The 23,538-nt window shown below is 38.8% G+C and overlaps 1 protein-coding gene across 3 annotated transcripts in view; it reads left to right on the top strand.

The window, feature by feature from the left end:
• LOC139467867 (FAD-dependent oxidoreductase domain-containing protein 2-like) overlaps positions 1 to 23,538 on the top strand; it is a 138,163-nt gene that overhangs the window by 58,202 nt on the left and 56,423 nt on the right. Inside the window, exon 1 of one of the 3 annotated variants that reach the window (XM_071249382.1) lies at positions 8,657 to 8,790. The exons of 1 other annotated variant lie outside the window; for it this stretch is intronic. The gene's annotated coding sequence lies outside the window, so the exon portion shown is untranslated. Of the gene's footprint in view, positions 1 to 8,656; positions 8,791 to 16,924; positions 17,087 to 23,538 lie in introns of those variants that run through there. One more of the 3 variants, XM_071249378.1, reaches the window with a different exon arrangement.

Genomic DNA, 23,538 nt, shown 5'->3' with positions numbered 1-23,538 from the left:
GGCCTTCCCTATCAGTACACCCTGGACCTGCCTGGGTTGGAATCTGTTGTGGTCATCTGAGTGGTAGATAATATTTCACTTTTTCACAGTCCTGACGATACATCAAGAAAAAGCTTCAAAATAATAGTAATTAGCCTGTGAGTTGTATTTGGTGAAAGGGGATTATTCAAGTCGGATGTTTATTCAAGTCAGGTGCTTATTCAAGTTGGATGTTTGTTTAATCAGGTGCTTAATTGGAAGTCTTCAAGTGAGATGCTTATTCAAGTCAGATATATATTTGAGTCAGGTGCTTGTTGAAGTTGGGTGTTTATTCAAGCCATGTCCTTATTCAAGGCAGACATCTATTCAAACCTTTATGGTATCTTTCTGTATGTCCATTCGTGGAAATACTTTCTTTAAATCCTGTTCCAAATTATGACACTCTACAAGGACGAATCGAAGGCTTTTCCTGATGGGTTTCTTATAGTGATTTTCCACCAACTGGACCCCTTTGTTGTCAAACCATGCTATTGTGAAACTATAGATTGTTAAAGTAAGGAGAATTATTCCAGTTCATGGTTATTGGTTTCTGATGTTTGATTATGAGGTTCTCATGTTGTTTTGACATGCTTCTAAAAATATCTGTCTCAAGGATGCTGAAAATGTCATGAATCACACGTAAGTCTTTGAACAGTCTGGCCAAATTTGGATCATTCTGGGGATTATTTCTTATTATCAGAAACATGAAATGTGTTTGTGGAATATTTTGAAAGAAAATAGAAATTTGTGAAGTATGAACCAATTTTCATTTTGTGGATTTGCATTTGTTAGTTTATTAACTGGGATATGACTAATGAAATTTGTGTCCATAAACATAATTATACTTTTGAGAGAGTTTTATGCTCGGAGCCCCCACCATTGCATGGTACCAAGGATGATCCTTCCTTCCTGACCACTGATTGCATAAGCTTGGGTTTTAAATGACTTCAGCATGCCATTGACAACAGAAAGCATTTGCATAGGTAATTAAATTCAACATTGATTTTCCTGTCAAGATTATTGAGTTAGTTTGTTATCTCACAGCAAAAGAAAGGTCAGAACAAAGTCGTGCATTGTAGTATGGCTAGTGAGTGTTAAATATAGCTCCCTAAGTGGCTCTTTCACCAGCGTCGAGACAAATTGGCCCCAAATTATTCACGTAATTCCAATATTCATCAGTTATTGTTTCATTTCTGTCACAGTTTTGTGACATCCAGGGTTGAAAAATAAGATGCAGCCAAAACCAATTTAATTCCTGATGGGAAAAACTTGTGAAATTTGAAAGATACCATTTCTTTAATTGAAAATAAGGAAATAGAACTAACAACTTTGAAATTTTATCAGGGGCTAAAGACAGTTTGATTTGTTCAGAGTGTTTCATAGTATTGATTTGTCTATTGGATAGTGAAATCAAGAGAAGAAAGTGATTTATTAAGAAACAAAACAAAAAAACAAATGAAATGAATTAATGCAAGTCAAACAGCTGTTAATTTTTTTATAAACCATCAACTCTGACACTCATTTTAATTTCATTTCAAGAAAAGAATCTCATTTCCGACTCTGAGGCTGACATGTGTTTGTTAGTTGATATTGTGGATGAAAAATAGAAAATCAAGGAAATGACCTTTCTGTCTTAAAGTAATTAAACCAAAACAACTATAGAGCTTTAATATCAAGAACATGTTCTTTTTTATTGTCACAAATATTTTTACGAAGGCTACAGTATCTCTCTCTCAGTAAATTAAAATCTTAAAACTTGACACTAAAATCATCCACTTTTAATCTTAAGAGCAATTCCTGCCAAAGTTTGATGGATAGGAAAAGAATAAAAATCCTTCATTATAATTTTTGTTTTGATGGATTACCTGCAAATTGGGAAAGTGGAACTTATAAAAGGAAAAAATATATTTGATGACACGAATTCGCTATAACCTGTCTCCAAGTTCTCATGTTCTAGAAGCTCCCTGAAATAATCTCCTTGATAGCTCCATACAACTAGAGATGTTTTTTTTCATCTTGACTGAATTGATCATGGAAACCCAGATGGTGAATTGGTGGCCAGTTAATTTATATGCCTTGTTAGTTTTTTGGCCCAGGCGTCATTATGATGTGACACTGACACTCGGGGCAATTACGTAAATCTGTTGTGGAAATGAAGACTGTGTATTGGTATCAGAGTCCGGCAGTCGGCAGCAGGTGAAGGAGAACTTACCCTCAGTTGAAGATTTAGTCCGTGTTTCCTGCAACCTCCTTATGGTTTTTCTTCTCTCCGGTGCTTCAACCTGGCCTCTTAAAGGCACTCCTCATTCTCCCACCACCTGCCCCCTGTCATAATGGATGTACTCGCTTCTGAGCAATATGCGTAACTGTTGATTCATACATACGACCACTAATACAGTCTCTGCCAAGAATACGTATTGTGGCATTATTTGCACTTGATTTTCGTCTTAGTATATGGACTAGTATAGGTTGATCTTGCTGAACCAGAAGAAAGTTTCAATATTCAGGCTTTGGATTCTTTCAGACTGCTTGTCCGAGACTCGTGAAAATCTAAAGAAACTAGTCGTTTCTTCTAAAATCTAAGTCTTTTACATAATTCATCTGAAATGATCTGTGGACAAGATAGATGCGACCCCTGGCGACCCTGTTCAAGGAAAGTACATCTTGATGGTAATTATATGAGCAGTTTCACTATAAACAGTACATTTTGGAATAGCAAGAGTTTGGTTTGACCAGGTTCATGTAAGAGAAGTATGTTGTCTGGCATGGTCGTGGTTGGTTCTGACTTCCAAGGTATTGCATGGCTCTCGCTGATTACAGTGGCAGTCTCAGAGGGGATAAGACCTGCTTGGATGTGGGGCTGTCGGTAATTAAAGGGTATAACTGGCCAAAGCCGAGTTCAGGTGATCAAAGTGGTTCCAATCCCTGGATAGCGGAGGCACCTTGGATGTCTGTGTGTGATGTCTTCCTGAATATGTGAGAATGGTAAGCAACTCCTGCTAAACAGTTTTGAATAGTCTCTCTAGAGATGGTTTATATCAAACAGCAGACTTTTTAATGTGGCAAGCTGCAAGAGAAATATGATTTGAGAATAGGTGGCTGTAGATTTCAGCCTGTTCTGAATGTGACTGTGTGTTCTAGTTTGATATGAGGCTCTGCAGAAGATAGCCTCTTTGTTGGTGTAGGAAATCAGGAGGTAAAATATGAATTTGTTAACAAAAATGTTGAATTCATGTGTTTAGTTAGAATCAAATTCTGAAGTATCCGAGGTGCTAGTGGGACTGAAAATTCAATGTGGGTTGAGGACGGATGTTTTAGCACAAAACAGTTTCAGCTCAGGTTTGAAATCAGATCTGTTTGCATGACATTCCTTGATGTCCTGAAAACCATTTTAGGCACAAAGGGATATATGTGTTACAGGGAGGCTCTGTTACAGGCACAGAGGAATATATTTGTTATAGGGAGTCTCTGTTACAGGCACAAAGGGATATATTTGTTATAGGGAGTCTCTGTTACAGGCACAAAGGGATATATGTGTTACAGGGAGGCTCTGTTACAGGCACAAGGGAAATATTTGTTATAGGAAGGCTCTGTTACAGGCACAAAGGTATATATTTGTTATAGGGAGTCTCTGTTACAGGCACAGAGGGATATATTTGTTACAGGGAGTCTCTGTTACAGGCACAAAGGTATATATTTGTTATAGGGAGGCTCTGTTACAGGCACAGAGGGATATATTTGTTACAGGGAGGCTCTGTTACAGGCACAAGGGATATATTTGTTATAGGGAGGCTCTGTTACAGGCACAAAGGATATATTTGTTATAGGGAGGCTCTGTTACATGCACAAGGGATATATTTGTTACAGGGAGGCTCTGTTACAGGCACAAAGGGATATATTTGTTATAGGGAGGCTCTGTTACAGGCACAAGGGATATATTTGTTATAGGGAGGTTCTGTTACAGGCACAAAGGGATATATTTGTTATAGGGAGGTTCTGTTACAGGCACAAAGGGATATATTTGTTATAGGGAGGCTCTGTTACAGGCACAAAGGTATATATTTGTTATAGGGAGTCTCTGTTACAGGCACAAAGGCAGATTTTTGTTATAGACAGGTCCAGAGGTCTGAACATGTGATTTTGTATCTTTTGTGATGGGATTGCTCTTTTAAGGTAAAGGTTGACGTGAGAATGACAACACTGTTCATCAAATACAGTTTATGCACTCAGTGATCTTTAAGTTACATGGACGATCCCAAGTGATCCCAGTTCACCGAGCTGCAGTTGTTGCTGAGTTATGAATCAGCTGTTAACCTCATCTGGGATAAATGATGCCAGCATGAAGAAGGACTCCAATCCCTGCATCCTTCCGTCTGACTCTCTCTCTACTGGACCCATTTACCCCAAACATGGAAACTCTCATTCTGGCTATCTCTTGACTAAAAACTCATAAACAAATCAACTTAAACGATTTAATGGATAATAATCTAACTGCAAAAACATATTTATTTTATTGAGTGAATTACTCAGATGAGCTCAGCTTGTACAGACCAGTGGGTATGACTTCAACCATGGTTATTGCATATCTACACTGCATATGGCAGTTAAGGCCACAACAGAGTAATTGCTTGTTTCAGGGATTTGCCTTGTAAGGGACTGAGAGTACAACATATATTTTTTCTACAGCAATTGTCAATCAGAAACTGTGTTTTGACAAATGCATGTGTATCTTTAGGCGAACATTTAATCCTATTTAGTCTTATTTAAAAATATGTATCTACAAAATTCAAAATAAAATCTGAATGGAGCCTGGAGCAATGCTTAATTTTAGCTGAGGTAATCTAGACTTGCCCAATCTTTCTAGACTTGGTTTGAACCCTCTGGGTTTGGAAGACAGACTAGGGTATGTAATGAACATGAAAGAATGTTTACTGGACACTTTGTTTTATTCTGGGATCATTAAACGAGGATACATTAACATGGACTAATTGTGTTGGCTAATTAATATGATATCTGTCTTCTTTGTCAAATCAAACACAAGCAAACCTGATGTTTAAGTCAAGGCCAATTTCAATGCTTGTTATGCAGTAATATGCCAGAATTACCTGAAGGAAAGAGGGGAGAAACAAAATTTAAGGAAAACATTTCCTCTATAGCATAATGTGTGTTTTGAAAATGACTAGGATGTTTCAGATGCATTCAGGTCCTTTTACCTGATGAAGAAACAAGAAGTAGCGCTGATACTTCGTGACAAAGAATAAAAGAAGATGCTATCAATAAAAAAAGTGTCATGTATTCATGTTCTTCCAACTTGTAAATGCCTATCACAGTGTTCCCGCTCTAAAAATTACCAGTCCCCCCTAATTTTTGCCATTACCAACATTCAACAAATAAAAAAACATATGAAAATTATTTGGTTTTAATTCTATCAACATCATGTTCAGTGCAAAGATGTCATCTCTGAAGTAACTTACCGGGTAGTTAGATCTATATGCCATTCACACAAACTTAAGTCACAATTTTCTCTTCTTTTTTTATATATATTTCGAGACAAGTCAGAAAAAAAGGATATTTAACCTAGAAATAGACTGGGTGAAACCCTGATGGTAACAGACAAGCCCACTTGAATATCACCGATGTTTTGTTCAACAACAAAGATTTATAAGGTACTTTATATGCCAGTCCACAGGGACTGGCAGTCACGTGAATTACCGGTCCAAGCCTAATTTTACCGATAAATTTTACACTACCTATCAAAGACTTAAAGTTTCAGTTGGTGGGATAAATAATTAAAATGGTTTGTTATTTCAAATAAGATATCTGTTGAGACCTTTAAAGGGCAATGTCATATATAATTACAAATACTTTTCAATAAAATGGTATATTTGTGATATAGCAAGACCTATGCACTATCTTATATTCCGTAGTGAAAGGTAATCTGGCTCAGTTGGTTGCTTGTTATATGTGTAAACATAACATGATGCTTGATAATGCTTGCTTTATGGACAGCTGTAATCAGTGCTGACATGGAGAATGTGATCAGCTGACATATTCCTGCAACTCATCAAAGGATTAACTTCAAAGCTGGCTATAACCAAACAGAAATGCATTAATGAATGATAGGTGGTGTGTTTTGAAACTGTTTATTAAATGTATTATTTTTTTTTGATACAGACATCCTGCCAAGAGAAGGTATGGTGAAAACCACTAAGGAATAGACTATATCAATTTCCACCATAAAAGACCTATCCAATATGTTAGCTCAGTTATGAAATCCATGATCTAACCCAGAGCAAGATGTATGTGATAGTGGTGGTTTGCGGGAAGATGGCACATAACAGGCTTGCATCGCCCAGGGTGGGGAGACTGCAATATGGCAAGGTCAGTCTTCATTACTGACATAGCCACCACTGTAGGCGTCCTACTCAGCTCATCTACCTCACATCTTGTTTGAACTGGCAGACAGAAAGAATCATGTTAAATGTAGTTTTCTTAGCCATTTCTTTGCTGAGCTGCGGAGTGGGATTTACACAGAGGATCAGGACAGCGAGATGTTGGTACTTACAGGGCAAGCTGATAGTCTCCTGTGTTCATAATGCTATTTTCTTCCTGATTAATTAAGTTAGGGGACGGATGTTCCTTGGTGTGCAATTCAAATTTTTAACCTATCCTCTGAATCCTTTCAATGGACAGGCATTGATTATTCCGAGTATATATTGCTTTAGAGAGAGGGAATGTATGTCTAACATTTCACACATAAAGGAAAGGTCATATTTGTTGAGCAGAAGGGTGGGATCTGTACAGACCCTGAATAAGGTGTTAATGCTTGATCTGGGTAGAATTAAAATATGCACTGCAAAGAGAACTAGATGTTTTTTGGTCCTGGTTGGGCCTCTGATGTTCATTGCATCTGTGATGCTCTAGGATTGTTATATGGAGGCGATCAGCCACATCAACCTCAGAAATGGGGGGAGGGGGGGAGGGGGACTTCTTCATACTAAGATAGTGGTTGCTGTAGACGGTTTGTTGGATATGCATGTATGGACAGTGTAACTGGCCAGGGATTCAGATCGCCATCACACTCTCCCCCACCCCCTGCAACCACAGACCAAAATGATCTTTGCCGCAACCAATTTGTGGTGATACTTACCAATTTATGACTTGGTTGGTTTCGTGTCATTGTACAGCGTAGATCATTGCTCACGATGTCGAGCTGGATTGTCTGGCCAGGCTTAATTATTTACAGGCCACTGTGGTATAGCTGGACCAATGCTGAGTGATGGCTGCAGGGAACAATTTAATATTTGTGTCGACACTACTCATTTACAAGTGTTTCGTAGCCCTGTGATGTCAAACTCTCGTACCATAAAGTGGTGTCCATTAATCTGTAATATTGTTCTAAAGACTGAAAAAGGATTTGAAATAGGAATCTATTAATTGTATTATTTGTTGAATTAATATCTCATTAAGATTTAAGGTATTAAATAGAACAGAAAAAATTATAATACTGAATGCAGCTAGATGTTTGCAGCTAACATTTTTAGTCGTAGTCCTTATAATGATAACATAATGCAAAATCCTTAAAATTGCAAACTTCTGCTAGTCCTATTTGGCAGTTTGGCAAGGACTAAAGGACTATTGCTGTGAGTGGAGAGTAATTGGATTGTATGATTATGATGATCATATATCAACGTGTCTGTTTGTAATTGCCGATAGGGCTCTAAATATATCTTTCAGGACTATTTGCAATTAAAACCCTCAGTCGACATCTTTCTGTCTTCATCTTTAAAAGAGGTGTATTGGTCATTAGGTGATGGGAGATTTTGTTCTTGAAAGGAAGTGGAAACTGGAGTAGAGGTTCTTGACTCCATTTTAGTTTGGGGTTTGAATTTGTGGTATGGTTATACAGCATGGTCAACAGACAGCCATCATGTCTCTTTATGTATGGACTGCCACATTTCATAGACATTCAGGTGATTATGGCAATCTGTGTCTGCTTTTGATCGGAGCAGACGACTCCACAATTACCTAATGGACACAAATTTCTTGTATCCTGCCCCCTGATGACGTGTATGATCTGGTCAGGAATAGATCCATTGACATTTGTTGTGCTAAATTAGTTAGACTGATTCTATATGCAATGATTGTAATTACAGAACAAATGGTATATCTTCGTGTCTTCAAGTAGCCATCAGTCATCAGACACTACTGCAATACAATGAGAACTGTTTGTAGTCTGTCACAAGATTTCAGTGATAGTTAAATTCCTCTTGCTGCTGCTGCTGCAATTCTTTAGCATCGCCTGATATTGTCACAGAAATTCATGTCCAAGGAAACTTGTTTTTCTCAAAGAAATGTTTTCTTAAGGCAATAGTGTCATTGAACTCGAGTTTGGAATTCATTGTGACAGAACGCCTGCTATGGAAATGAAGTAGAATGCTGTGTTGTGAACACGAGGCATGGGCTATCTCCACCATCGTGCGTGCCGTACTTGTTGCGAGGAAACGTTACTGGCAGATATGTGGGGGTGGGATATCAATAGAGAACTGCGTCCACTACCATCGCATGCTCACCACAAACCGAGACAAACCGCTCCCAATCATTAGACCCTTCGTGTAATTGAGGGATTTAAAGCTTCGTGTCATTTTCAAGGGCTGCAGGGCTATAACAAGTCATCATTGTGGCGGGCTATAATCAATGATGATGCTGTGACTTCAGAGAGGGCACAGTCTTGTTGTTGCTTCGTTACAACAATGATGCTTAATCAAAACTGTGAGTTATTTTTTGTCTGTACAGTGATTATTAAGGACTGACGTCCTGACAACTAATTTCAAGTATGTTAGTTTTGTTGAATGTTTTAATCAGGATTAAATGACTGACCGGTGTTTGGCAGTACTAATTTAGTGTGCTACAGGGTATGGCCTGATTAATAAGACAATGATGAAAGGTGAGACTTGTACCAATGAACACATTCTTTGTTAGCTTGTACCCTTTAGACATGCCATGTGATAGTCCTGAGACTCATAGTGTACTTGAAAACGGATTTACATGTGTAAATATTGTAAATTGTTATATCATGGCAACCTTTATGGGAAGGATGTGCTGTGGTTGTGATTTCTTAAAATGTCTTAAATAATACCTGTTGCTGTGGATTCTTTGAACATGTATGATGTTAAATGTCTGGTATCTTGTACCGTTATGGAAGCAGTCAGTGTGTTAGTGTGAGGAAGGAGCCACTGGTTCCCCCACTCTTGTTGTACATCACTGTATAGAGGCAGAATCCATACATACAGATTACATTGACATCTATACATCAGGCTTCTTGTTACTGCATGTGTAGGAGGGCTGGCTGTAGTGATCCTGAAACAGAAAACAGTCACCTGATGACTTCACTGATGTAGTTACACTGTCAGTCCACCCCCTCACTGGCCAGGAGTTGCATATTCATCTTGTAAACCACATGTCTTCACCAAGTATATGAACTCTCACTGAAAGAGAGAGAGAGAGAGAGATGCTTTTTTGTGCTTAAAATCTTCTCCAAACACATCGAATGGGATGTTAACCCATAAATCTACTGTGTTGCAGCTATAGAAAGTAACTGTTTTAATCTACTAGTCCTTATTATGATAACATTATAGCAAAAGCCTTAAAAATTGCAAATTTATAGTCCTTATGATACCTTATCTGTTGGGCAGTTTGGCATGGACTGTATGACAAGTGCTAATTTGTAAGGCTGTGTTGTGTTTGATTGTCTCATGTCTAAATACCTTGAACAACTTCATTTGATTTTTGTGGCCATTTTGCCAAATATTACGGAAACTTGAAAATATATGCCACATGCCCTCTGCCAGGAAATATAAATGTTTACTATGTATGGCACATGTCCTCTGCCAGGATATATTCATGTGTACTATATATGGCACATGTCCTCTGCCAAGATATATATTTATCCTATATGCCACATGCTCTCTGCCAGGATATATAAATGTATACTATATATGGCACATGTTCTCTGCCAGGAAATATATATTTATCCTATATGCCACATGTTCTCTGCCAGGGTATATAAATGTATACTATATATGGCACATGTTCTCTGCCAGGAAATATATATTTATCCTATATGCCACATGTTCTCTGCCAGGGTATATAAATGTATACTATATATGGCACATGTTCTCTGCCAGGATATATAAATGTCATATGTCATATATATGAGGATCCATGTGGATTGTTGTTTACAATATCCGCCTCTGGATTGTTTGGTCCAGATACATGTAGTTGTAATTTCTTGCTGAGTGCTGTGTTAGACTGCAAACAAACCTACATCTTCCATCCTTAACCTAAACCTCCTCCACCATCCTTGCTGGTGTTTGTTATAATACTGGGCCATCAGATTTTGTACAATTAATCTACTGCTGTGAACACTTTATATTATGTTCCAGAATTGATACATTTAACCTTTAGATTTGGAAATAATCACCTGTTCTACCTGAGAAGATGTTAGGCTTTGATTAAGTGTGTGACACCTAACAGAATTAACACAGGTGATGCTCTTCAGTGCTATTCTGACTTCGAAGACAAATGACTTTCTTGGAACGAGATCATTTCAACAGTGATTACCTGTTTTCTTCCGCTCCCATGCGGAAGGGATTATCCTGTATTCTGTTTGATTGCACATGCAGTGGAGTAGATTTAGTGATGCCAGCACAACATTTGAAAAGTATTCTTCCCTTAATGAGGGAAAAACGATTTTCACCAAGGACAAATAATCTCCATCAGGCAAGGGATTGGTGAGGAGCCTGGCTGCAGCTGGAACCGGTGTCCGACCACTCCAGACCTTCATGTTGCATTGATTCGTGCTCCTGCAGTCAAGGTATCATCACTGTATCATGTGTCTGCGAGAGTCACGAAAGTCATTAGTTACAGCCAGATGTAAAGACCCTCAATGTAAATGCTAGTTGGAAAAAGCTGGAACAACTTCTTTATTACAATTAGGACTTACGTTTCGGTGTCACCGTTAACAAGCAAATGTTAGAACCTATACCAAAAGATCACTCCTAATTGTAAGTTGTTCATCCATATATCTTATTCTTACTTAGCACTCCAACTTCTAAATGTCTCTCAAAGAGGTTGTAGCAAATGTAGACAGGCGTTTCATGTAAGGTTGAATGGTTGTGATATTTAGTTGCCTTTCAGTGAAAGAAGAAGAATAATATAGCTTAGGTTGAAGTATTAGGATTTTGTCTTGCTTTGAGTATCCAATTAGACTAGTTGGTTTTGATATAATTTTGACATACCGGTAAGTTTCTGTATAATTGACTTGATGTGTAACAATGTGAATATTGAAACATTTTTTATAATTGACCTTAAATAGTATACTGTAAATCTTGAAATCAGTGCATCTCCAAATTAATACAAGTGCTGACCCCTAGCCAAAAATGCAACTCCCCCTACCCCATTCCCAGTGGAATAATGCATATCCTTACCTTAATCCCATCAAAACAGCAAATAGTACCGCTTATTAGCACTGAGTAAAACACTTCTGTAATAACAATAAACAATGTTTTCTTAAAAACAACATGCAGTTTATATGTTTATTCTGAAAACTGGCATTAAGGAAGTTCAAAGGCAATAAAATAATTGAACCAACAACAGTTCACTGATTGGATTTGTTTGTTTGTTGTTTAACGCCGCACTCAGCAATTTTCCAGCTATATGACGGCGGTTTGTAAATAATTGAATCTGGACCAGACAGTCCAATGATTGATATCATAAGCATCGGATCCACGCAATTGGGATACGATGACATGCATCTACCAAGTCAGTGAGCCTGACCACCTGATCCCATTTGTCACCTCTTACGACAAGTATAGTCACCTTTTAAGGCAAGTATGGGTTGCTGAAGACATATTCTACCCCAGATCTTCACGGATCTGATTGTTCATTTATAATGCCTAGTTTGACACGAATGGGTAGAACTCTTGACCCCAGCAGTGATAACTCACTGGATGTCTGTTGTGTAATTCCTATTCTTCAATTGACAATCGTTATATACTTGTTACAACTGCTGTTCAATAATCAGTGTTTGTGTTTATATTCAGGTTGGTAATTCTGCTATCCAAAGTGTGCAGTGAGGCCATCTTATTGTTGATTGTCATTTTGGAGACATAAATGTGAAGTTTCATTAATGCGAACAAATACCACTCACATTTTTCACATTTAATTCACGCTTGCATTAATTTAAAGATTTACAGTATTTAGATCATCATATTGCTAAAAGAGAACTGTAGTCAACTAAGTAAGAGCTCTGTGTTTTACTTAGAAGGTATACAAACGATGGCAAGCCCCTGTCACATTTGTCCATGGCCATTTGTAATATTTGTCTCTATTCTTACGTTTTTAGAACAATGTACAAATGAAATTGACTGTATTTGCAATCTAATGAGACAGATGTGTACGTCTACTGTCTGTACTTCCGACATCTGTACTGGGGCGGGTGGAGACTGCCATCTTCTGTACAGCACCTGTCACTGTACACCTGTAGAAATATATAAATGTTAAAGGCGTCACTAAACCTCATTTCCCCTGATGGCCTTACAGGTTAAAATGAGATTCAGCATTGCCTTTAACATTTTTACATGATTTCTTCGTGCAGGTATAAATTCATGATTTGCATCACATAAACATTTCAAAGCACAAGTTCAAGGCATACTTACATGTTAAAGTGGTTGCTATTTCATGCTAATGCATTTTTGTAATTCAAGGGACAAGGAAATACCTTGAGGGTTAGTTGTGTCTTAAGTGCTCCTTGCCCTCGTGCATAGAACAGACAAGATGGCCCAGTGTCTCTGGCTGCAACACTGCGCCATAAACATTTTTTCTTCCTGGTGTGTTGCTGTCAAAGGCACCTGTTTCACTGATTGATAATAAGATCAGTAGAAAATGTCAGTAAAAAGGATTGATAAAAAAATTTAAAAAATTGAGCAAGTTTTGTGCATTGAGGTTTTATTTTATGTACATATGTCCTCATTGATTTTGTATGCCCCAAACAATAATATGGTATTCAGTGATTTAAACTGATTTTGCAATAGAACATTTATAAAATTTTATCATCTTTGGATAGGTCATTAGGTATAGGTATTACAATGTTGAAAAATATGTGGATGACAATCAGTCAATGTCCGGGAAAATGAACTGATGTGAAATCCTGGGTATTGTGTTATGTTGTTTGTACATCTGCAGCACAACCAGGGATCGGGTGGTCAGCCTCACTGACTTGGATGATGCATGTCATCGTATCCCAATTGCGTGGATCGATGCTCATGATGTCATTATCACTGGATTGTCTGGTCCAGACTCGATTATTTACACACCGCCGTCATACAGCTGGAATATTGCTGAGTGTGGCGTTAAACAACAGACAAACAATAAACAAACATACCAGTAAAGTGAAATAGGACATAAAGCTTGACTGTGAATTTGCGAGTCCTGTTAAAACAACTGTGTCAGTAACAAGTCCTTTGTACTGGGCCAAAATAAGACAGAAAGTCAGACTTGATTCTCTTTGAGAGATGTTTTTTATTGACTTATCAAAAGCTGAAGATGAAGATGGGTTTTGTTGTTGTTGACTCGTACCCTTTGCTCCCATGCTTTTTCAGGTGGACAACTGACTTTGCATGTGTTAATAACAGGTGTCACATGTGGGACCGGATATACTCACCTTTCCCGAACACCTGCTTTGATAATGATTCATAAACACGTGCGCCTGATTGAGTCGGACTTGTACAATGGACTCTGCTTGTGGTAGAAATCAGTTTTGATTGTGGAAATGGTTTTGTCACTTTAATTTAATTGTAAAACTGATTGAGTTTCTATGACAACGCATGCATGTTAGTGAAAAAGCTATGAAATCTACTTAGAGAAATACTTTCAAGAAAATATTGTTAGTCCTTCATGGTGTTTGCTTTTACAACAAAAAGTGTCCCTGAAAAAATTGGAGTGTTAAAACTGCATTTATAGTAGCAAATTATGATTCGCAAATACTATAGACCTGGAACATATGACCTGAGACACACACAAGAAAATATTAAAAAGAAAATATGGAAACTGGTGTGGGAAGATGTGTGTCATATATATAACTATGTTTTTTTAGCAGAAACAACCTTCTCCTTTTGATGTTGTAAATTCATAATTTCCTCTGAGAAAAAAACATACTTTTAGAAATACACAACATTTTTATATGTTGAATGTTTTACATGACACAGGAAGCAATGTGTTTTTATTTATGAAATCCTGAATGGCAGTTTAATTGCTCTTGACACTTTGTAATGGATGTGTTAGAATTCTTGTCTTCTCTTGTTTTATGTTGGTGTTAAGTTTTTGTTTGATGGCTGCACAGCTAGTGGCCAGGGCTCCCTTTCACAAGTCGATGGAAGTGCTACGCCAGTCGTAACTCCCATAGTTTTACATAAACGTAGGACAGTCGTAGCACTACCGCAGCCTTGTGAAATGCAGCAACTGAAATTGGCACTTTAGTTGTTGCCAAACTGCCCAATAGTTAATGTATCACAAGGACAAGTAAAACTTTGTCAATTTCGGGGGATTATTATGTCTTATCATTGTAAGGACTAGCGGACTAAATATGTAAGTTTCTACCACTGGAAATGGAGCCATGGAATGTCTAGACTGTTTTGTTTTGTTTTATTGTTTAATGCTGCACTCATCAATAGTCCAGCTATATGATGGCGGTCTCTAAATAATCGAATCTGGACCAGACAATCCACACTGTATCTGATGCTACCAATACAGCTGTAACTATAAGCTGTTCCATAATTCAATAAATGTTGCTATCTCAGATATGTAAATCATATACACTATATACTTTATTTTTGTGGACATTTATCAATGGTCATAGGAGAGATTTAGTTTTTTTTCAAATTGCACATGATAATATTGGTACTGACTGGAAATCTTTTGCTATCTGAAAGTCTCTTTAATCGACATGGTTGGTTGCATATGATTATGTTGGATTAATGAGTCTGTCAGATAAAAGAAATTAAGTAGGATCAACGCTTGTCATAAAAATAAGACAGCTACATGATAGATTATGATGCATTAAAGTTGTAATAAATAATTAAAATGGATATATTCATATTATGTTATATTTAAGCGGAATGTTTTCTAATCATGCAACCTCAAAAGCTTACCACAGGATATTCCTAACTACTGTCTATATGGGATGTATGACTGATTCAAAATACTTTTGAAAGCTTAATCTGGTATGGAAGTCGCCAGTTTGAAACTAGTGCCAAAAGCTTAAGAAAGCTGCTTTTTTAATTGATAATATAGACTTCCTGTTTGTTATCACATTTGTCGGTCAAGTTTTGCGAAAGGTTCTGATACGTATCACGATACCTTGCTCACGATCCGATCCATATCATGATACTTGCATGTGCTTTTATCTGTGGTGCGTAAGCCATCTTTATCATAGACAGGATGGCCAAATGTCTGGCATACTAATGATTCACAGTTGGCAGTGTCAAGTATGGTGCAATGAATGAAAATATTGACGTATTCACTACTCATTTTCACAAGTAATGTGTTTGGTGTAACATTGTTTAAAGAATACATTGAAGGCAAGAAGCAATACGTTTGCTTAATATGGGACTGTGATCAATATTTGTATCGAGAAGTAACCAATCGTGATCCACCGATGCATCAGTGTATTGTCCCACTACTACCATGGCGCAGCTCCTGTTGAAATATTCAAAGTCAGTCCTCCTTTACATACCCCTTCCATACTGCGATCCGGAGAGAAGAACATCAGCTGAGCAGACAGAGTGGTATATGTTTCACTGTAAAAGTATGTTTGTCTTTGATTTGTCTTCAATGTTTTATTATATGGATAACTCAAGCGCGTGTTGCCATTTTGTCCTCACAACACAACCTCAGCCTATAAAATAAAGTGAAAAAAGGCGATGGGTTTAATCTTTAATGGTCATCCACTTGCAGTAATTACATCACCAATTAACTCAGTTTTAATTTAATAATCTTTGTGTTTGAATTTAGTAAGCTTCGTTTTATTTAACTATCATCAGTTTTAGTCCAAATCTCCAATACACGCCTTTTACAACTCTTGCTAATAGCTGTAAACACAATAGGAATTGATTTGATTTGATTAAATTAATAGATTCCTAATATTCTTCAAAACCTGACATCCAATATGCCCAAGTTAAGCAATTGGTTTGGTGTCAGTTTTGTCTGAGTCAATTCGATATTCACGTTATTGTATTATACAGAGAAAGGACGTATCATTGTCAGGTTTAGTGTGTCATTACTGGGCCTCACAACTGTAAATACAGAGTCAATTATCTCTCGGAACAGCATTGTGTCGGAGGGGCAAGTAGTAGTACAGTTATATAGTGTCCACGGACAACAGACAGAATGCTTCTTCTCTTTTAGAGGTGGGAAAATAGAGTGTGAAAATTGATGAGCTGATGTGTACATTCCATTAGAAACAACGGCTGATAGGAAGCCAGCAAAAAGGAGATTCTCACTGTCGCACATTTACGTATTTCATAATCAACTTTCTCTACAGACTGACTTCTCATGTACTGATCTTAATGGACAAAATGTGTAATGCTCTTTACAAGGGTAAAATTAAAGGTGTTTGTGTTTGCAAAAAGGCTTTTTCCGAATACTTATCCTCGCCTTTTCTACGATATGTCAACTCCAATTCAAATGAGTTTAGCCAACACAGAGGGACAGCATTTATACAATTGATTTTATGAAGCCACCCAATCAAGCTAATTTCATTGGCTGGTTCCGGATAGCGGGCTGAAGCAAGTGGTTGGTATGACTTATGAAGCATGCAACATGTTCACTGTTTATAGGCCATAGTGTGTGGAGGGAACGTGCTCTATGTGACAGACGTAGGAGACAGTCCACAGCTCCATCTCCCAGCACAATCAGCTACCACCCCAGGTTTTACAATACTAGTGGCTGCAGCAGGCTGTGTGTGTATTGAGTTACGGGACTTGCTGGAGAGCACTGGGGGTTGCCGCATGTAAGTAAACAAAGGGTAGGGGCGACCACCAAACTCAAACTTCAATGTTTTAGTTGTTTCTGTAAGCAATATTTTTGTTGACTTGACATCAACAAATCCTGTTGTTTTGTTGAACTTTATTTGACTTTGGTGTCTGGCAGCATGTCTACAGAATATTATATGGGTTGTTAAGTTTGTGTGTAATTGATTAGTATTGTACCTGACTCACGTAAAAGAATGTCAACTTGGTATTAACATGTTCGTTTGCATAATTCTGTTGTCATGAAATTTGTTGTCAATGAAATAATGTACGGCCATATGGAATAAAATTGTGGTAACTGTTACTAGTTTCAATTTGCTGTGCTGATCTTAGTGAAAGGTATGTTTTTATAGGTAGAATTGTATGGTAATCTGGCTGCTTCTGGTTTGGTGTAGAAAGTATTTGTTTCCAAAGTAGGGAGTATTTTGAAGAGCTTGTTCCTCTCATCACTTGACATTGTATTGTGAGAGTTGTGTTCAGCAGCTTTAAGTATTCAGGTATTTTTCTTCATGTTTGTTTGGTTGAGTTTGTTTTGAGATATTGTTCACGTTATTGTACCTGCTGGTACAAATTGCCGTTGGAAAAAAATGTATTTCTACTCAAGGTATTCCGTTCTTATTCAACATGACTTAATTGTGATAGAATGCCAATCAAAGATTGGTTGTAATTTTTTCACAATCTGTGTCAATTAAGATATTCCATATTTGCTCACTTTCTCTGGGTGTCAACTGTTAATGAGACTAAGTAATATGTCATTGTCAGTTGAGGTTGTAAATTCATATGATCATTCCATCATGACTTGCCACCCTTATAATTGTACAATTTAGTAATGTAATGAACAAGGATTATTTACAAAATCCTGTTGAAGCAGAACTGATTTCGGTATTTATTCGTGGCTGATATTCTAAGAATAAAGATATACCAGGAATGAAGGGCAGTTTAAATAAATGAATGTGTTTGCAAGGTTTGTAAAAGTTATTTTTCTGATGAAAATAATTGAAATTGTGTGTCCAAGTGTCCATATGGTGCTGAAAGATGTGCAGCAGGGATAGACCAGCCACTTGTCTGTTAGTCTGAGAGTAGTGATAGACCAGCCACTTGTCTGTTAGTCTGAGACTAGTGATAGACACGGCCACTTGTCTGTTAGTCTGAGACTAGTGATAGACCAAACACTAGTCTGTTAGTCTGAGACTAGTGATAGACACGGCCACTTGTCTGTTAGTCTGAGACTAGTGATAGACACGGCCACTTGTCTGTTAGTCTGAGACTAGTCATAGACCAAACACTTGTCCATTTGTCTGAGACTAGTTATAGACACAGCCACTTGTCTGTTTGTCTGAGACTAGTGATAGACATGGCCACTTGTCTGTTAGTCTGAGACTAGTGATAGACCAAACACTTGTCTGTTAGTCTGAGACTAATGATAGACCAAACACTTGTCTGTTTGTCTGAGACTAGTGATAGACACGGCCACTTGTCTGTTAGTCTGAGACTAGTGATAGACACGGCCACTTGTCTGTTAGTCTGAGACTAGTGATAGACCAAACACTTGTCTGTTTGTCTGAGACTAGTGATAGACACGGCCACTTGTCTGTTAGTCTGAGACTAGTGATAGACACGGCCACTTGTCTGTTAGTCTGAGACTAGTGATAGACCAAACACTAGTCTGTTAGTCTGAGACTAGTGATAGACACGGCCACTTGTCTGTTAGTTTGAGACTAGTGATAGACACGGCCACTTGTCTGTTAGTCTGAGACTAGTGATAGACACGGCCACTTGTCTGTTAGTCTGAGACTAGTGATAGACATGGCCACTTGTCTGTTAGATTGAGACTAGTGATAGACACGGCCACTTGTCTGTTAGTCTGAGACTAGTGATAGACACGGCCACTTGTCTGTTAGTCTGAGACTAGTGATAGACACGGCCACTTGTCTGTTAGTTTGAGACTAGTGATAGACACGGCCACTTGTCTGTTAGTCTGAGACTAGTGATAGACACGGCCACTTGTCTGTTAGTTTGAGACTAGTGATAGACACGGCCACTTGTCTGTTTGTCTGAGACTAGTGATAGACCAAACACTAGTCTGTTAGTCTGACACTAGTGATAGACACGGCCACTTGTCTGTTAGTCTGAGACTAGTGATAGACCAAACACTTGTCTGTTAGTCTGAGACTAGTGATAGACCAAACACTTGTCTGTTTGTCTGAGACTAGTGATAGACACAGCCACTTGTCTGTTTGTCTGAGACTAGTGATAGACTAAACACTTGTCTGTTAGTCTGAGAGTAGTCATTGACCAAACACTTGTCTGTTTGTCTGAGACTAGTGATAGACCAAACACTTGTCCATTTGTCTGAGGCTAGTGATAGACACAGCCACTTGTCCACACGACTAGTGATAGAAACGACCACTTGTCCATGAGACCAGTGATAGACACGACCACTTGTCTGTTTGTCTGAGACTAGTGATAGACACAGCCACTTGTCCACACGACTAGTGATAGAAACGACCACTTGTCCATGAGACCAGTGATAGACATGGCCACTTGTCCACAAGACTAGTGATAGACACGACCACTTGTCCATGAGACCAGTGATAGACATGGCCACTTGTCCACAAGACTAGTGATAGAAATGACCACTTGTCCATGAGACTAGTGATAGACACGACCACTTGTCTGTTTGTCTGAGACTAGTGATAGACACGGCCACTTGTCCACAAGACCAGTGATAGACATGGCCACTTGTCCACAAGACTAGTGATAGAAACGACCACTTGTCCATGAGACCAGTGATAGACATGGCCACTTGTCCACAAGACTAGTGATAGACACGACCACTTGTCCATGAGACCAGTGATAGACATGGCCACTTGTCCACAAGACTAGTGATAGACACGACCACTTGTCCATGAGACTAGTGATAGACACGGCCACTTGTCCACAAGACCAGTGATAGACATGGCCACTTGTCCACAAGACTAATGATAGAAATGACCACTTGTCCATGAGACTAGTGATAGACACAGCCACTTGTCCATGAGACCAGTGATAGACACGGCCACTTGTCCACAAGACCAGTGATAAACACGGCCACTTGTCCACAAGACTAGTGATAGAAACGACCACTTGTCCATGAGACTAGTGATAGACACAGCCACTTGTCCACAAGACTATTGATAGAAACGACCACTTGTCCACGAGACTAGTGATAGACATGGCCACTTGTCCTCAAGACCAGTGATAGACACGGCCTCTTGTCTGTTGGTATGAGACTTGTCAACATGTAGTTATTTTGCATAACCTGTAGTCCGAAAAGAGATACAGTCTAGATGGATATGACCAATGGTGTCTACCCCTGTGCCATGTGCAACTGGTGTGCTGCTGTCATTGTTTGGGGGTAGATAGTAGATCATGTAAACCTCTTTACGTCAGGAGACTGTAATTTGGTTCCAGTAACTCCAACTAGTGTAATTCATGGTTTAGGTGCTATGTAGAGTTATGACCCTTTGATGTGCCAGAATCCTCTGTTCACAAGCAGGCCGTGATTTAGCTTTATAAAACAGTGCAACCTATTATTGAAAAGTGCAACCTAATATTTATGTCAAGATAAAAAAATTATTTTTGAACTTACTTTATGCCTTTCAAGTTTATTTACTATACAGGGGTGGTTGGGAAGCCTAGCTAGTGGTTAAAGTCTTCGCTTGTCGTGCCGAAGACCCGGGTTGATTCTCGACATGGGTACAATGTCTGAAGTCCATTTCTGGTGTCTGTGATATTGACGGAATATTGCTAAAAGCGGCGTTAAACCATACTCACTCACTCACTCACTATCTACCATCCTACATCAACAATCCCTGTGTTATGTATAATTTGTCATACTTTCTTGGGCTTTATGTCATCAAACTGTGGGTACTTCAAGATTATGCGCACATGTTCCAGTTACCCGTTCTGACAGTGCGTCACTAATTTATGTGACACTGACAGCAGACAGCCTAATCATGTTTCATCCAAGATAAACTTGGTTTCATGTCAACATGCCCCTGGTGCGTCAAGTTCCTTAAATTGAGCCCTCAGGCAGGTTTGAATCACAGAGAGATTGACATTGATTACTGTCCTTGGTTTGTCTTCACCTTACTTGCTTGTTGATACCCGTGAAGATCCGGGGTAGAATAGGTCTTCAGCAACCCATGCTTGTTGTAAGAGGCGACTAACGGGATCGGGTGGTCAGGCTCGCTGACTTGGTTGAAGCATGTCATCGATCCCAATTGTGTGGATTGATGCTCATGATATCATGTTTGGTCCAGACTCGATTATTTACAGACCGCTGTCATATGGCTGGAATATTTCTGCATGTGGCGTTACACAACAAACACAAAACATACTTTTTGTGAAGATCTGGGTAGAATAGGTCTTCAGCAACCCATGCTTGCCGTAAAAGGCGACTATGCTTGTCCTAAGAGGCGACTAACAGGATTGGGTGGTCAGGCTTGCTGACTTGGTTGATGCATGTCATTGTATACCAATTGTGTGGATCGATGCTCATGATGTCAATCACTGGATTGCCTTTTCATTATCCATTTTAACCATGATCACTGTCGTAAGAGGCGACTAACGGAATCGGGTGGTCAGGCTCGCTGACTTGGTTGAAACATGTCATCGATCCCAATTGTGTGGGTTGATGTTCATGTTGTTAGTCTCTGGATTGTCTGGTCCAGACTCGATTATTTAGAGATAGCTGTCATATAGCTGGAATATTGCTGAGTGCGATGTTAAACAACAAACCAACCAACTTGCTTGTTGATATGAAACAAATGTGGTAAAATGTCGACCACTTCTTCCATTATGGTGGCACGCCATTTTATAGCTGAAAAACCCGGCTCCCTCACTCACTAGTGACGTTCACCCTTGAAGATCCAGGTTAGACTTGGTTGGTGCATGTCATCGTGATGCATGCTCACGATGTCAGTCTCTGGATTGTCTGGTCCAGACTTGATTATTTACAGACCTCTGTCATACTGCTGCAATATTTGTGAGTGCAGCGTTAAACAACAAACAAACAAAACAAAACTAGTGAGGTTCCAGTACAGACATCAATCATCTTGAACTGTATATAAATAAATCCAGAATATTCAGTTTGTTTAATTATGAAAACTCAAATTGGAACTTGGAAATTAGCTTTATACTGTTAAAATGTATATTAATTCAACATCCACCATGAATTTAACAGGAAACACTGACTCCACTTCTATGGTAATATCATTGCAAAGCAGTTGTCTTATTTGAAATAAATTCTTAAGGAATTTTGTATTGTTTTAATGAAAAAGGATCACAAAGTTCTTGTTCTGCCTTTCTGTCTTTTGCTATAAAAATATGTATAGATTCAACGAGATCTGTTTTTGCAAGTGCATTTTCCAATATATTTTTCACATCAAAGCTCCTTATCTGATCCTCAGAAGGGTAGTACATTCTTCACAACAAAGTAATATTAATGGAGTGTTTTTTTCGACTGAGAGATGGTGGTTGTATAATAAGCAGAGTTGGACGCAGTAGATGTGATCAGAATGGATGGGTCTGCAGCATGATACCCAGGCAGGGCTGACTATGTGTTAGAGAAGATTACAGGGCTATGTGACACAGGGATTAGCACCTGTCTACTACATTAACCCTGGATGTCAATACACTTAGACATCCGCCACGGTAAGTGAGAGACTAAACACTGTATAATAAGCAGCACAAACACCAGCAGGACTAACCAGTGGTCAGGCTCTTGGAACAAGGAGGCCGCAGCATTTAGAGACTGGTGCTAAGTGTTGACGAGGACCGTGGTTTCATAGATTTAGTGTCAGTGAGAGTCTGTGGTAGTTTGAGACCGGTCTCGTATTGAGGACTGTGGTGGTCCGAGATTAACTGTCAATGTAAGGCCACAGCATTTATATAGAGACTGGTGCTAGAATTGACGAGGTCCGTGGTGGTCCGAGATTTACTGTCAATTAGAGTCTGTGGTAGTTAGAGACTGGTGTTAAGTATTGACGAGGACCGTGGTGGTCCGAGATTAACTGTCAATGAGAGTCTGTGGTAGTTAGAGACTGGTGTTAAGTATTGACGAGGTCCGTGGTGGTCTGAGACTTACTGCCAGTGAGAGTCTGTGGTTGTTAGAGACTGGTGGTAAGTATTGACAAGGACCATGGTGGTCTGAGACTTACTGTCAATGAGAGTCTAATATTGAGGACTGTGGTGGTCCGAGATGTACTGGCAATGAGAGGCCACAGCATTTAGAGACAGGCGCTAGTATTGACCAGGTCCGTGGTGGTCCGAGATGTTCTGGCAATGAGAGGCTGTGGTAGTTAGAGACTGGTGCTAGAATTGAGGAGGACATTGGTTTCAGAGATTTATTGTCAGTGAGGGCCTGTGGTAGTTGGAGACTGGTGCTAAG

Source organism: Haliotis cracherodii, unplaced genomic scaffold (genome assembly GCF_022045235.1).
Source record: "Haliotis cracherodii isolate W230 unplaced genomic scaffold, xgHalCrac1.p SCAF_2, whole genome shotgun sequence".
Lineage (NCBI taxonomy): Eukaryota > Metazoa > Mollusca > Gastropoda > Lepetellida > Haliotidae > Haliotis > Haliotis cracherodii.
The sequence above is the reverse complement of the archived record's forward strand: the minus strand, read 5'-3'. Positions and strand labels throughout refer to the sequence as shown.